The sequence below is a fragment of the Microcaecilia unicolor genome, chromosome 1 (genome assembly GCF_901765095.1).
Source record: "Microcaecilia unicolor chromosome 1, aMicUni1.1, whole genome shotgun sequence".
Lineage (NCBI taxonomy): Eukaryota > Metazoa > Chordata > Amphibia > Gymnophiona > Siphonopidae > Microcaecilia > Microcaecilia unicolor.
The window spans coordinates 187598517-187613251 of NC_044031.1; the positions used below are offsets into that span (position 1 = coordinate 187598517).

Consider the following 14735-nt stretch of genomic DNA (forward strand, 5'->3'; position numbering starts at 1 on the left):
TCCCGTTGGCCTTCCTTCACTGCCTGTGCCTCGCCCTCGTGTGACGTCACGTCGGCGAGGGCGGGGCACAGGCAGTGAAGGAAGGCCGACGGGAGCTGCTGCTGTTTCGGCGCTGCTGTAAGTTGAATAACGAAGAGAGGGCCCGGGCCGGGTGAAGGGGTGGCGGCGGCGACTCCGAGTGGGGGGAGGGAGCGGTAGCAACGTCGGCGGCGCAGTTTCCCTCTCTGTCCCGCCCCCCCCCGTCATCACGTATTGACGCGGGGGCGGGACAGAGAGGGAAGTCTCTACTGCGCATTTGCGGTGAGTACGGTCACTCGCCGTTTATATATATTGATATATATATATATATATATATATATATATATATATATATGTAGATAGACAAATAGATAGATTTATTTATTTATTACATTTGTATCCCGCACTTTCCCACTCAAAGCAGGCTCATTGCGGCTTACATAGTAATGGGAATACAAAATATTGTTAGAGAGAGTAAAAGTTAAGTATACCAGAATAAAAGAAGGGATGAGTAGGTAGAGATAGGCAATGGGGGGGGGGGGGGGGGCAGCAAAGTGGGATATATAGTCTGGGTCAAAGTCGTTATCATATGGGTATCATAGATAGACAGATAGATACTCCTTTGGGCTAGTGTATTAACATTTTTATTTTGTTATATTTTAGGAGTACTGACACCAAACATGTCACAGCACTTTACTTACATTTGTACCATATTCTGCAGTACTTTAATATTTTATTACTTTTTGCCATTTTTTTTGTCTGGTTAAAGCAACAGAGAGCGAGGAAAGCAAGATTTCAAATCCCACTTTTCCAGTAGATGCTCCTTATGGTCACACGGATTCCCCCTTACTTAAAGGGCCCAGGCAACCCCCCTTTCCCAGGAGAAGAGAGTCTGTCTGACTGGAAAACACAAGGAGCCTCACATCCCACTAGCAATTTTACTTCCTATATAATCGAGGTGGGGGGTGCTTAAGGGGGCTGTAAGCAGTCTTGTTGGAGAGGGAGAGATTGGGGGCATGAGGATAGAATCCAGTCACACTTGTTCTGATAGTAAGAAATCAGCTGCTGAATAGCCTTTTTATTGTGCGGGGGAGGTGGTTTTCTCCATGAAACAAAGTTGGCGCCAGCCTTTTCCACTGCAGCTTCTTCCTTGTGTTACATTTCTCACATCTATAGTTCATACACATCTGTGTAGAATGTGAGCTTGGACGCTCATCACCCCCTCATTTAAAAATTAAGCATGCACTTGTTTTTTTTGAGCCACTTGACAGCAGCAGCACATTTTCTGGTGTGTACCACCCACTTAAAGAACCAGCCCAGCCCACGCAACTTACTGTACGTTGTAATAGCATAAGCGGGATCTCTTTTTTTTTTTTTTTATAAGACAACATGGTCTCAGCGTCCACATATTGCACCATTACAAGGCACTGGAAAGGATTTCTTTCAGCAGGGCGAGATTTCAAGTAAGAACTGATCGTTTGTCGCCCTTTACTTGCAGGTCCGCCTCTCATTCCTGGGGGTGTCACCAGGTGGCCGCAGTGGGGCTCGGGGAGGTAGAGGGACGTGCGGAGCTGTGTCTCTCTGCACCTCATCATCATCGCTGAGCTGCTGCTGCAAAGCAGCCCTGCACCTACCCATCAGACAGTGCTGCTGGTACTAGAAGAAGAACACAAAACGAAACCCTCGGGACTCAGGACTGCTGTCACCTTGTTGCTCTCCTCCGGATCTTTGCCCTTTGCTAATGCCAAGCAAGAAACCAGGAGTAATAGTACTACCACATTTGTGTTGCTCTCTCACACGGAGCGTTTGGCAGGAAAAGCAGCTACTGTTTCTTGTGACTGCTGCTCTCTGTCTCTGCCCCTCGTTTACCGAGCGCGAAAGCAGCTCAAGGTACAGACTGGAACGGGACTTCAGCCGGTGATTGGATCAAGAAGAGCTCCCGATCTGTTCAAGTTGCTCAGTCACCTTCTGGTCTCTTTTTAGAACAGTAAGTAGACGTTTACAGATGTCATTGTTTTTTGCTCTGTGCAGGCAGGGAACGGCACGAGAGGCTGGGGAGGGAATGTCTGGCTGGCGTTGCTGCTTTCTTTCCAGGGTCAGTTCCTTCCTGTAGCTTCCTACGGTTTGGGACTGCTGAAAATGATTGCAGGTCGCTCTTTTTTTTAGGTATTTGGACCGGGTAATCGGATCTGGGAAATGTGTTCCAAGTGCAGTTTTTAAGCAGTAATGATCAGGCGTTTTGTGCCTCGTCACAGAGGGAAGGGAGTTTAATGCAGGACACTGTAGCTACCGAGGAAAGAACATTAGATTACATGGTATAATATAGGGGGGTGGGAAATGTCTACCCTCCTTTTCTCTTCTTAGAATGTTAATATTCATACGCGGGCGTTGGGACTTTCAACGCAAAATAATACACCGCCTTGTATTTGACACATGGCTTTGGAATCCCAATTATATTTTGAATCACACCACTCAATTACTCCCGAACCACATTCATTGCTTTGCAAGAGATGAATAACAGGGGTGATAAAGATAAAAGAGAAGCCGAATACTTAGCTCAACTCCTTTTGCATGTATTCTAAAGGTTAAAGCTACAGTTCCCAAGGCTGCCTTAGGTGGCTGCCGGTCTCTCTCGTCTCAAATAAAATTCTCTTACACAGCAGGGAGTCAGTCATTTGTTTATTGGGTGTTGGCGTCATCAGACGTGCAGTGAAATCAAATAAATTATCCGAAACCACAGCTATTCAAACAGAAGGTCAGTCAGCCAGTTTGGCACTTTGGGGATTCTGGTGTGGACAAGCAGCAACCTTGGGGTGTGCACGCTCTGACTCGTTTCCTTTAAATACAATTCAGGAATCAGATACGTACATTGTGTATACACGATGGCAGCCGATGTCAGATTTAGTGAAGTACAGGATTACTAGTCTCCTGCACAGATCTGCACCTTTCAGCGTTACAAAGCTTTGGTTTTTTTGAACCTATAGGATGAGCTCTCAAATCTGTGTCTGTCGTGTGTGTTTTATATTTACCATTTTTTTTTAATTTTGCATTCATGAAATGCTGTTTACCGCTTTGTAATCTCTGAGAAAAGGCAGAGTAGAAAAATGAGAACTAAATAAAACAGAACTATTTTGTGCTGCTTAAGAATGTTCGTGCAGGGGTCAGGTATGTGCTCTATGCAGAAGCAGTGTGCATGTGTAAGCACAGAGTTCGGTGTAGTTTTGGAAAGAAAATAAAACATATTGCAACTAAAGGAAGATCTTCCCATAATATTAGTGTGTTTCTGAGCATGCAGATTTACTGGTGGTTCAGTAACAAATCTGTGCTAGGAACTAAAATAAAATGTTTTGGAGGCTGGGGACTGCAGTACTTTTTTTTTTTTTCATTTGCAAAATGTGGACGGTCTCCTGCACCCTTCACTGTATGTTTAGGAGAGCAATAATCTACAGCAGGAAAAAGCCATAATGAGAGGCCCGAGAGCTGGTCTCGAAGGGCCCAGTTAAACGAGGGCTGGGCCCGTTCGAGCCAGCGATGGGCATGCTGGGAGGGAGAGGGGTCATGCAGGAGAGCAGCCAGCTCAGATTGGCTAGGGCAAACAATGCACTCTGGTTCTGGGGCAGGGCAGGCTGCTGATTGGCTGGGAAGGTGGAAGGGGGCGGGGCTGGGCGAGGGCATAAAGGGAGGAGGGAGACGTCGGATACCAGGGTGCTGGTGATCCGCGGAGGCTGTTTTTTGGCGTTTTTTTTGTGGCGTTTTTTGTGCAGGACCCTGATTCTCCAGCATGGCGGATGGAAGAGAGTCTGGAGAGGAAACTGGAGGAGCGGAGGTGTCCTTCTGTGCTAGTGACTCGATCGGGAGGAGTCCGGAGGAAGTGAGTGCTGGGGGGGGGGGAGGGAGGGAGGAGAGCTTGCAGGCCCCCGCAGATCGAAGGAGATTGCTAGAACAGCCATAGCTGCTGATGCAGCTGTGGCAGGGAAGAAGAGGCAGAAGAAAACTCGACATCTTAGTGCAGGCAGGGTGGGGGGTGCTCTGGGGCAGGGGTTTGGGCCTGAGGAGGAAGCACAGGGCGGCTCGGAGGTAAGAGAGAGGGGAGTAGGGGCTGGCACTGGTAGGAGGGGGGGCATTAGTGGGAGCAGGGGACGGGAGGGGTTGGAGGACTTGGAGGATGGGGGGAGCCAGCAAGCACCGGAGCGGGGGAGCGGCCCAGATTGGTCATGGAGGGCAGCCCCGGGTGGCCCAGCCTCAGCAACTGGTCTTGCTGCAGGCGGCTTTGGTGAATGCCCCCCTCGAGGCGTAAGTGGGGATAGGATGGGGTGGGGCCAGTACCCTTGGGGTGCTTGGCCCACGTTTGGGATGCCTTTGTGGTCGGAACAAGTAGCAGGCCAGTGGGCAGTCCCTTGGGGCGGAGCTCCGGGCTGGATGGAAAGCTGGCCGAGCTCAGGACGTCCTGGGGTGGGGGTTCGGGACCCCGGATGGGGCACACGGTGGGCTGCCCCTGCTGCTCCTCCCAATTTGTCTTTACAGGTGCAAGGAGAGGTCCACGCGGTTGGAGTGCCAGCACCGAGGCGCCCAGGACAGGAGACGGACCAGTTTGGGACCACACGAGCGGAACAGCTGGAGACCGAGATGGGAGGTCGAGCGAGGCCAGCGGAGCGTACGGTGACCACGGACCAGGCGGCATGCTCAGCGGGCAGTGGCCCAGCAGCAGGAGATGGGCCAGCGCTCCCCACGGCGGGGCCATCTGGATGTGGTAACAGTGAGAGCGCACGGGGAGAGCGGGGGAGGCGAGGGCGGCGCAGGCGTAAGGGGAAGGGAAAAAGGGATAGGTCCTCGTCCTCGTCGTCTGACACATCTACGACTTCTTCGTCCTCTTCCTCCACTTCTAGGCCTGAGAGGCAAGAGGCGGGGAGAGCGGCAGCAGGGATGCCAGGGGTAGGAGAGAGAGGGCCGCCGGCGCTAGTGGCGTTGTCGGAGCTATGGGAACAGGTCCCGCGGGCGTTACGGCAAAAAATTCGGCGCCGGAAGTGTATAGATGTATTCCGGTTGTTGGAAGGTAGGAAGCCTAGGCGCGGAAAAAAGCGAGGTAAGAAAGTAGAGGCCGATAAGGAGCATAAGGTAGCGAAAACAATAGTTAATTGGATGCGGGCATTTTTACGTTTGGCTAGTGTATGAGGGCAGCGGGACCAGGGCCAGTATGGCGTATTACTGGCGTATGCAGATTCAGTTTTAGATGCATTCCAGTGTTTCGGGGGTTGGGCTTGGTTAAATTATGATGAAGCCTTTAGAGATAAGATGGAAGAAAACCTCCACATGACATGGGGGACACAGGATATAAACCTGTGGCTAACGCACATGGCCCCTCGTGGCGCGGTGGCTGGGGGAGTGGGAAGGGGGGGTATTCAGCAGACCTCGAGTAGTCGGCCCTTTCGGGTTGCGGGGAGAGGAGAGGGGGGCGCCGGCGGGACGGGGACGGCTTCAACAGCAGATGTATGCTGGCGGTTCAATAGAGCAGCATGTCTATTCCCCGATTGTAAATTCAGGCACGCCTGTTCCACGTGTGGGCAGGGGCACCCGTCCATTAAATGTAACAAGAAGGGAGCAGGGGGCACAACCCTTGACAAGTAAGTGGGCAGGACGGGCCCCCACGCCGGTGCAAGTCGATGCGATGCTGCCATGGCTCTATCGATATCCGGTGCGGTCAGCGGCTCAACTGCTGGAGGGTGGTTTTCGGGAGGGGTTTCGGATTCCTTATCTGGGGAGGGTAGAGTCCAATTGGGTGCAGAATTCGGCGTCCGTAACGAAATTGAAGGAGGTGGTACGGCAAAAGCTGGATGAGGAGCTGAGTTTAGGGAGAATTGCGGGGCCGTTTCAGAACCCCCTCTTTTCCCCATTCATGATTTCCCCGCTAGCAGTGATCCCTAAGAAAGCGCCCGGGAAGTTTCGCCTCATACATAACCTCTCGTATCCAGAGGGCAAGTCGGTGAACGCGGGTATCCCAAAAGATTGCTGTTCGGTCCAATACACTTCATTTGATTGCGCAGTGCGGTTGGTTTGACAGTGCGGAGAGGGCGCTCAGCTGGCGAAGGTTGATATTGAGGCGGCCTTTCGTTTACTGCCGGTGCACCCGACGGCATTCCCTTTGCTCGGTTTCCATTTCGAAGGGGCCTTCTACTACGACCGCTGTATGCCAATGGGGTGTTCAGTGTCTTGCGCATATTTCGAGCGCTTTAGTTCCTTTGTACATTGGGTGACAGCTCAGAAGGCAGGGTTGGACACACTGGTCCATTATTTAGACGATTTCTTGTTTATAGGAGCAGCGGTCGGGGGGGGCGTGTGGCCAGTTGCTGGCTGCCTTTATGGTAGTGGCTGAGGAGTTTGGTATTCCCTTGGCCGCAGACAAGACAGAGGGCCCAACTTCAGTCCTCACATTTCTGGGGATTGAGATTGACACGGAACAAATGGTGACGCGGCTACCGCACGGGAAAGTCGAGCAGCTAGTGGAGCAGATCATAGGGGTGTTGCATGCAAAAAAGGCCACGCTCGAGGCCATTCAGTCGTTGGTGGGAAGCCTGAATTTTGCCTGTCGGGTGCTTCCGATGGGACGCGCCTTTTTGAGGCGCCTGGGGGCGGCAACGGCTCACGTATCACAGCCGCATCACCACATCCGTTTGTCCGCAGGGATGCGCAGAGACTTGCGTATGTGGTTGGAATTCCTTGCCGAGTTCAATGGCACGTTGGTTTTACAGAGTCCAGTTGTGGCGCACGTGGATTTGGAACTGTTTACAGATGCAGCAGGGGGTCATGGTTTCGGAGTGTACTGTGCGGGTGCGTGGTGCGCGGCCCCCTGGCCAGGTTGGTGGGTCGCGTCTGGGATTACAAAAAATATCACATTTCTGGAGTTGTTTCCATTTGTAGTAGTCTGCGAGTTGTGGCCAGAGCGACTATGGAACAAAAGCGTTGTAGTCTGGTGTGACAATATAGGGGTAGTGGAGGTGGTGAATAAGCAGTCAGCGCGTTGTTTATTAGTTAACTCGTTAATGAGGGAATTAGTGCTGCGCTGTTTGCGACTAAATGTTCATTTGCGGGCGAGGCATGTTCCAGGAGTGGATAACCGGATAGCTGATGCGCTGTCCCGTTTTCAATTGCAGACGTTCAGAACATTAGCGCCGGGGGCGGATCAGGAAGGGCAGCGAATGCCAGAACAACTTTGGCGACTCGGAGACCCGAGGTGTGGCAGTTGTTGAAGTCTTCAGTTGCCCCAGCTACATGGACAGCATACGCATGTGGCTTCGACAAAGTGACTGGTTTCCTACACAGCCAGGGTTGGGAGGATGGTCGGGCATCTGATGAACTGTTAGCAGCTTATGTTGCGAGTGCCCGAGGGTCGGGGACTTCGCGCAGTGCGGTCCGGAGGCATTTAGCGGGTTTTTATTTTTCAGTAAGGCATATGGGTGGGGGGTTCCTGGAAAGACGCCGGTCGGTGACGGAGTGTTCAGGTATATTACGGGAGAATGCATCCATTCAAGACGGGCAGTTAAGTATCAGATTGCTGCGGTCAAAAACGGATCAGAGAGGAGTGGGCAGCACAATCGTGTTGAGAGGGGTGCCGGGCGTTGACTATTGTCCGGTAGCATTGGTGGCGGCGTACCTCGAGGTCCGGCCAGCGGGGCCGTCATCCTTGTTGGTGCACGCGGACGGGCAGGTCTTGACGAGGTACCAATTTGCAGCAGTATTGCGCCAGAGTCTTATGGCGGTGGGGGAAGATCCCCGGCAGTTTGGTACCCATTCGTCCGGATAGGAGCGGCGACCAGTGCACATCAGGCTGGGCTTGGAGCGGCCGATATTCGTCGCATTGGACGTTGGGCGTCGGGGGCATATCGGGGGTATATTAGGCCCACATAAAAGGGGTAAGGGGGTGTGTAGGGGCGCGGGGCGACGGGGGGGTGAGGTTCTCTGGTCTGCTGTCGGTTGACACGGAGTGGGGACTCTTTGTGTTGGTTGCTTCCCCTTGTAGATGGAGGAGTCGCGGAAGCTGTATGGATTGTGGGACATTCCTTTGTGCATTGGGCCGGTGCTCGGGCAGCCAGGCGCCCGGGTGGACTCCATCTGGGATTGGCGACGCGGGGCCTCCGAATATCGTGGTGGGGCGATCGCGGAATGAGGTGGAGGCAGCTGGTGTCCTTGCTGTATCGGGCGCGAGGAAGACAGCGATCTCCGCGGATATTGCTGATTCATTTGGGAGACAATGATGTGGATAGTTTGACTGGCAAGAGACTGATCGACATGGTGAAGGATGACTTTCGCCTGGTCATGATGTGGTATCCGGATACCAAACTGGTTTGGTCAGATATAATACCCAGGCCGGCTTGCCTGCCAGCCCGCAAATGGCGGCGCGGGCTAAGCAAGATAAATCGGCAGGTGGGTCTTTGGGTTACAGCCAGGGGGGGGTATCAAATAAAGCACGATTGGGTGGATACATCATGTGCAGGGCTATTTGCCAGGGATCGAGTCCATTTGTCTGATGTGGGGCTAGATTTGTTTTTGTTGGACATACAAGAGTGTTTAGAGTTCATTTGGGGTCAACAATGAGGTAGGCCGCAGCTTCTTTGGGGGGAGAGGAGAGTCTTGCAGGTGCAAGACCCTCCTCTTGTGGCAAAAATAAAGAACGAAAACCCGAGCTACAAAAGACATGGCTCATGGGGGGGGGGCTGAGCCGGAGCATGAAAGGCGGGTCGGGTGACCCGGGAGACAAGTGTGGAGGTCCACACAGAGTCGGCCCCTGCTGCGAGGGCGGGGCTTAGACGAGAGTGCCGATTTGCTGACAGGGCGATCGGCGGATGGGGGGGGGGGGGTCCAGGCTTATGGCATGGCCGGACCCACGTAGCTCGGGTGAGGGGGGGATGATAAGTTGTACAAGTTAACTAATTTGAATTGTTAATAAAGTAAGCTGCGGCCTAAGTTTTCCCAACAATGGTTTCAAGAAAGTTATTACGGTGAAGGGAAAAAGGGGGAAGATGGGGTGGGGGGGGTGGGGGGGGGGGGCTTTGTGGTGAACGGGTCCCAGCTCCAAGGTTTATGTTTTATACAGGTTTAAAATAACTGATGGAATGTAGTGAAGACCTAAGAATCTTGGAGAACCCCCCCTCCCCAATAAAACACATTATTCCAGCATTTATAAAATGACATGTTCAAAGATGGCACATAATTCCAGGATTTGTAAACTTTGCAGTGACTCTTCCAGTTCCAGTATGCAGATCACTGCATTATATTCTTTTAAAATTGGTACAGCTGTTAATATGTAAACACAGATCAGTTTGGTCAGACCTGTAAAGAAGATGGGTAGAATAGTCTTGCTATAAAAAGGGCTATAAGTTATAGACAGCTTTAGATGTTACAGAAAGCTGCTACCAGCAAGGCACCTCTCTGACAGAGCCTTAGGGCTCCTTTCACTAAGCGGCAGTAAGCCCAACATAGGCTTATCACTTACTATAAGGAAAGTACTCTCAGGTTACTGCAGCAGCCTGGCGGTACTTCCCATCCCTACCGTGCCGTCATTTCTGGAGCTACTAAAATTTATTTATTTTTGTAGCGCCAGACTGTACCCAGCAGTAAGCATTGCCCGGTTACCGCCGGGTTAGCACAGGAGCCCTTACTGCCACCTCAATGGGTGGCAGTAAGGGCTTCCCCCTGAAACGGCCATGCGGCAAGTGCTTTACTTGCCGCCCGGCCATTTCCTGCAGGAAAGCAAGACCTTCCCTTTTACCAGCTGCGGTAAAAGGGGGCCTCGGCGCATGTGTAAAACATGCACCGACGCCAGCGCCAGCCCCCTTTTGCCGTAGCATAGTAAAAGGGGCCCTTAGTGGCTTATTCAGGAATCATTTGTTTGCCCATGGCACAAAATAGGAAAACGTTAATTTTGAATAAGGCCCTTGTCACGCTGTCTACCTGTGGCCAAATTTCCTCTCACTTCACCACCCAGGCATCCTCCTGGACCGAGTTTCCAGTTAAGCACACCGTCCACCCATAAGTGTGGCCTAAATGTCTAATGGACCCTCCCCACAACTTGGGGTAAACTTAGGGTTGTTACAGATCCCAAAACAGTCCAAATCAAATCTCCTTATCTATCAGCACAAGTCCAAACAGTTAGTGGTTTGAGTATAAACAACAAAAAGAAAAATGTTCACAGCAATTGCACCATTAGCTCAAATAAATAATCAAGACAGAAAGGTCTCAGGTTTGGGCTAGGTCTGGCTTTGGCCTGCCCACCTGCCACCACCCATGTAGCTCCAATTGAGGCTACAACCCCACCACTGGCAGGAAAAAACACAATTTGTTTTTTCCTAAACACATTCAAAACAAGGCATGTTGTGGGGAACAAAAAAAAAAAACAGAAATAAACCACCACAGGTAAAACAAACAAGAGAGTGGCTTACATAGTACCATCAAAGGCGTTCGCCAAGTCGGTTGATAACAAATACAATACAAATACGAGGTTATATAGTGATCGAGTGAGGTAGTTGTGAAGGGTCGAAAGGAATGAAGATTGTATGTTGTCCAGTACGATCATTGGTCATGCTGTGTTGCTGGGTGGAGGGGTTTACATTGGATCGTTGGGGTAGGCCTTTTTGAAGAGATTGGTTTTTAGTGATTTCCTGAAGGTCAGGTGGTCATGGATTGTTTTCACAGCTTTTGGGAGTCCATTCCATAGTTGTGCGCTTATGTAGGAGAAACCGGATGTGTAAGTTGTTTTATATTTAAGTCCTTTACAGTTTGAGTAATGTAGGTTTAGGTATGATCGTGATGATCTGACTCTGTTTTTTTTTGGTAGATCTATAAGGTCTATCATGTATCCTGGGACTACACCATATATAATTTTGTGGACCAGCTTGCAGATTTTGAAGATGAGCCATTCTTTGATTGGAAGGCAATGCAGCTTTCCTCGGAGGGGTTTGGCACTTTCGAATCGGGTTTTACTATATATCAGCCTGGCTGCTGTGTTTTGGGTGGTCTGGAGTTTTTTTGTGAGTTCTTTGCATCCCGCATAGATTCCGTTGCAATAATCTGCATGACTTAGGACCATTGATTGTATTAGGTTTCGAAACGTTTCCCTTTCGAAGAAAGGTTTTACACGTTTGAGTTTCCACATTGAGTAGAACATTTTCTTTATTACAGAGTTTACTTGGCTCTCGAGAGTAAGGTTGTGGTCGAGTATGACGCCGAGTATTTTTAGGCTGTCTGAGGTGGGGAGGGTGTGTCCTGGGGTATTTATGGTTGTGGGTTTGTACTTGTTGTGTTGAGAGGCGAGGATGAGGAAGTGTGTTTTTTCAGTGTTCAGTTTCAGTTGGAATGAGTTTGCCCAGGAGTCCATGATGTTCAGGCCATCATTGATTTCATTGGTTATTTCTATCAAGTCATGTCTGAAAGGAATGTAGATTGTAACATCATCTGCGTAGATGAACGGGTTGAGGCTTTGATTGGATAAGGACTTTGCCAGTGGGATCATCATCATGTTGGTGATAGTGGTGATCCTTGAAGTACTCCGCAGGCTGCTTTCCACAGTGGTAATATGTTTGAATTTGATTTTACTTGATATGTTCTGGTGGTTAGAAAACCTTTGAACCAGTTGAGTACATTTCCATCATTCCCGAAGTGGCCAAGGAGTCTTAGTAATATATTGTGGTTTTACCATGTCGAATGTGCTCAACATGTCGAACTTGAGGAGAAGTATGCTTTTACCTGTGGCTATTTCCTGCTTGAATTTAGCCAGGAGGGTGACTAGGATGGTTTTGTTACTATGGTGGGAGCGGAATCCTGATTGTGAATTGTGTAATATTGAGAACTTGTCCAAGTACTCCGTAAGCTGTTTGGTCACCAAGCTTTCCATCAGTTATACTACTAGTGGGATAGATCAACTGGGCGGTAGTTGGTGAGATCGTTTATGCTTTTCTTGGTGTCTTTTGGTATTGGGGTGAGTAGGATGTTGCCATATTCCTCAGGGAAGAGACCTTGTTGTAGCATGAAGTTTATGTGGGATGTGAGGTCTGCTATGAAGCGGTTGGGGGCGGATTTAAGTAGATGACTAGGGCATGTATCCAGTTTGCAGTGGGTGTTGGCAAACTTCTGTCAGTATAGCAGAATGGGTTCTGGAATCCTCACAGGGAGACTGAGTTCTGCCTTCATTTCCCTCTTTAATAGGGCATTAGACTCCTCCCTTATGCATCAACCCCCCCAACCCAATTGGAGTCCCTGATGATCCACGGATTCTATTGGAAGGGCCAGAGTACCTCTTTCTGACTGTCATGTGATCTCCGTGTTCTAGCAGTTTCTCTAGGAATTGATCTTGTGGTTCACAGAGCTGGTGAGCTCTAGTTTGCTTTGCAGGACTGAAGCTGGTTCTTTGGTGTGGTCTCCACCTTCCCCTTTTCCTGCCAGGAATAAGGTTTCTTATGGGATGAGTCACAGACCCCGTCACATACCTCCTCCCTTTTTTCAAAGACTCTCAGTCCTTCTCTGGAACCCTCACTCTTGGGGGCTATTCTTCCACCCTCCTGGGACAAATAATCTGTGTTTGTATAATTCTTCCTTTTCAATGTTCTACTGTGATGTTTATCCACTCCTACCCTAGCTGAGATAATATTTAACCTTCTCTCTGACCTCATGTGCAACTTTCTTTAAATTAGTCAGCTTACTTTCAAACTCTTCTTACTCTCTTACGTATCTATATGTTCCATCTTTGCTTATACCCTTCACTATCAATTAAAATGTTCTATTACATATTGTGTTGACATTGTAAGTAGTATACTATCCAGCTTATTTTCAAAGGAGAAGGACGCCCATCTTCCGACACAAATTGGGAGATGGGCGTCCTTCTCCTAAGGGCGGCCAAATCGGTATAATCGAAAGCCGATTTTGGCCATCCTCAACTGCTTTCCGTCGCAGGGATGGCCAAAGTTCAAGGGGGCATGTTGGCAGTGTACCGAAGGCGGGACGGGGGTGTGGTTGAGATGACCTTCCTCGGCCGATAATGGAAAAAAGAAGGGCTGCCCTGACGAGCATTTGGCCGACTTGGTCCTTTTTTGTTCATGACCAAGCCTTGAAAAAGTGCCGGAACTGACCAGTTGACCACCAGAGGGAATTGGGGATCACCTCCCCTTACTCCCTCAGTGGTCACCAACCCCCTCCCACCCCAAAAAAAAAATTAACATTTTTTTGCCAGCCTCACCCAGCTGCACCACAGCACTATGCCGGTCCCTGGAGTGCGCTTCAGGCAGGCGGACCCAGGCCCATCCCCCCACCACCTGTTACATTTGTGGTGGTAAATGGGAGCCCTCCAAAACCCACCCGAAACCCACTGTACCCACATGTAGTTGCCCCTTTTTACCCTTTAAGGGCTATGGTACTATTGTACAGTTGTGGGTAGTGGGTTTTGGGGGGGGGGAGTTGGGGGGCTCAGCACCCAAGGTAAGGGAGCTATGCACCTGGGAGCAATTTCTGAAGTCCACTGCAGTGCCTCCTAGGGTGCCTGGTTGGTGTCCTGGCATGTGAGGGGTGATCAGTGCACTAGGAATGCTGGCTCCTCCCAAGACCAAATGGCTTGGATTTGGTCGTTTTTGAGATGGCCAACCTCGGTTTCCATTATCAGTGAAAACCGAGGTCGGCCATCTCTAAGTCCAGCGATCTCAACATTTAGGTCGGCCATCTCTAAGATTGACCTGAATGTTGAGATTTGGCCATCCCCGACCATATTATCGAAATGAAAGATGGCCGCCCATCTTGCTTCGATAATACGGTTTTCCCTGCCCCTTCGCCGACCCGTCCTTACAGATGGGCTGTTCGAATATGCCCCTCCACGCCATACTTTGTATTGTTATTTGAATATTTTTACTGCTGTAATTGCCTATTGCTCATGTTTGATCTATTCTTACTGTACACTACCTTGAGTGAATTCCTTGAAAAGGCGGTAAATAAATCCTAATAAATAAATAAATAGGCCTGAAGGACTAGGTACCACCGCATTCATCTGGCATTACTATTTCTCATCAGGCCTAGCCACTTCAGTGGGGCATGATCGGTTATTAAACTGAAATGTCTGCCTAATAAGTAGTAATAGCCAGACATTCCTTCTCTATGGTGGAATATTTCTGCTCAGCTTCTGTTAACTTCCAGCTTAAATACATAATTGGGTGTTCGTCCCCCCCAGTTCCCTGACTAAGAACTGTAGGCAGTCCAAACCCTGAAGTATCTGTTTGCAGGGTGAACTCTTGCCTGAAATCAGTATTTTTAAAGAACTGGTTCCTCTTTGAGATTCTGAAAGGCTACATTTGCCCATCTATCCCAGACTATCTTAATGGGGCAGGAAGTTTTCAATACATCTGCAAGATCAGCAGCTATCTCTGAAAACTGTGGAACAGTTCTTGGACTTTGGAATTGCTTTTTTTCTGAATTGTTTCCACTTTTGAGATCATGGATTTCACTCAACCATTTCCCACATTAATAATAAAAAGAGGAACACAGCACGTTACGCTGTCCAGGAAGCACCCACCATAAAGATAATTGTAGTGTTTATCGATTTAAAATAAATGTAGTTAATTGCCTATGAAGTTATAGAGATTACTCCTCACCAGCAGGTTGATATAATAGTAGGTTTTTTTGGCCAATGATGAAAGCAGGGTCCATGGACCCGTTATAGCTTCAACAGATCGATTCAGGACCTGGAA

The 14735-nt window shown here is 49.6% G+C and overlaps 1 protein-coding gene across 1 annotated transcript in view; it reads left to right on the forward strand.

Annotated features, from left to right (window-relative positions):
- The first annotated feature begins 1600 nt into the window (after positions 1-1600).
- Positions 1601-14735, forward strand: part of MYRIP (myosin VIIA and Rab interacting protein) — a 492137-nt gene continuing 479002 nt past the window's right edge. The window contains exon 1 of the mRNA XM_030203295.1: positions 1601-2005. The gene's annotated coding sequence lies outside the window, so the exon portion shown is untranslated. The remainder of the gene's footprint in view (positions 2006-14735) is intronic.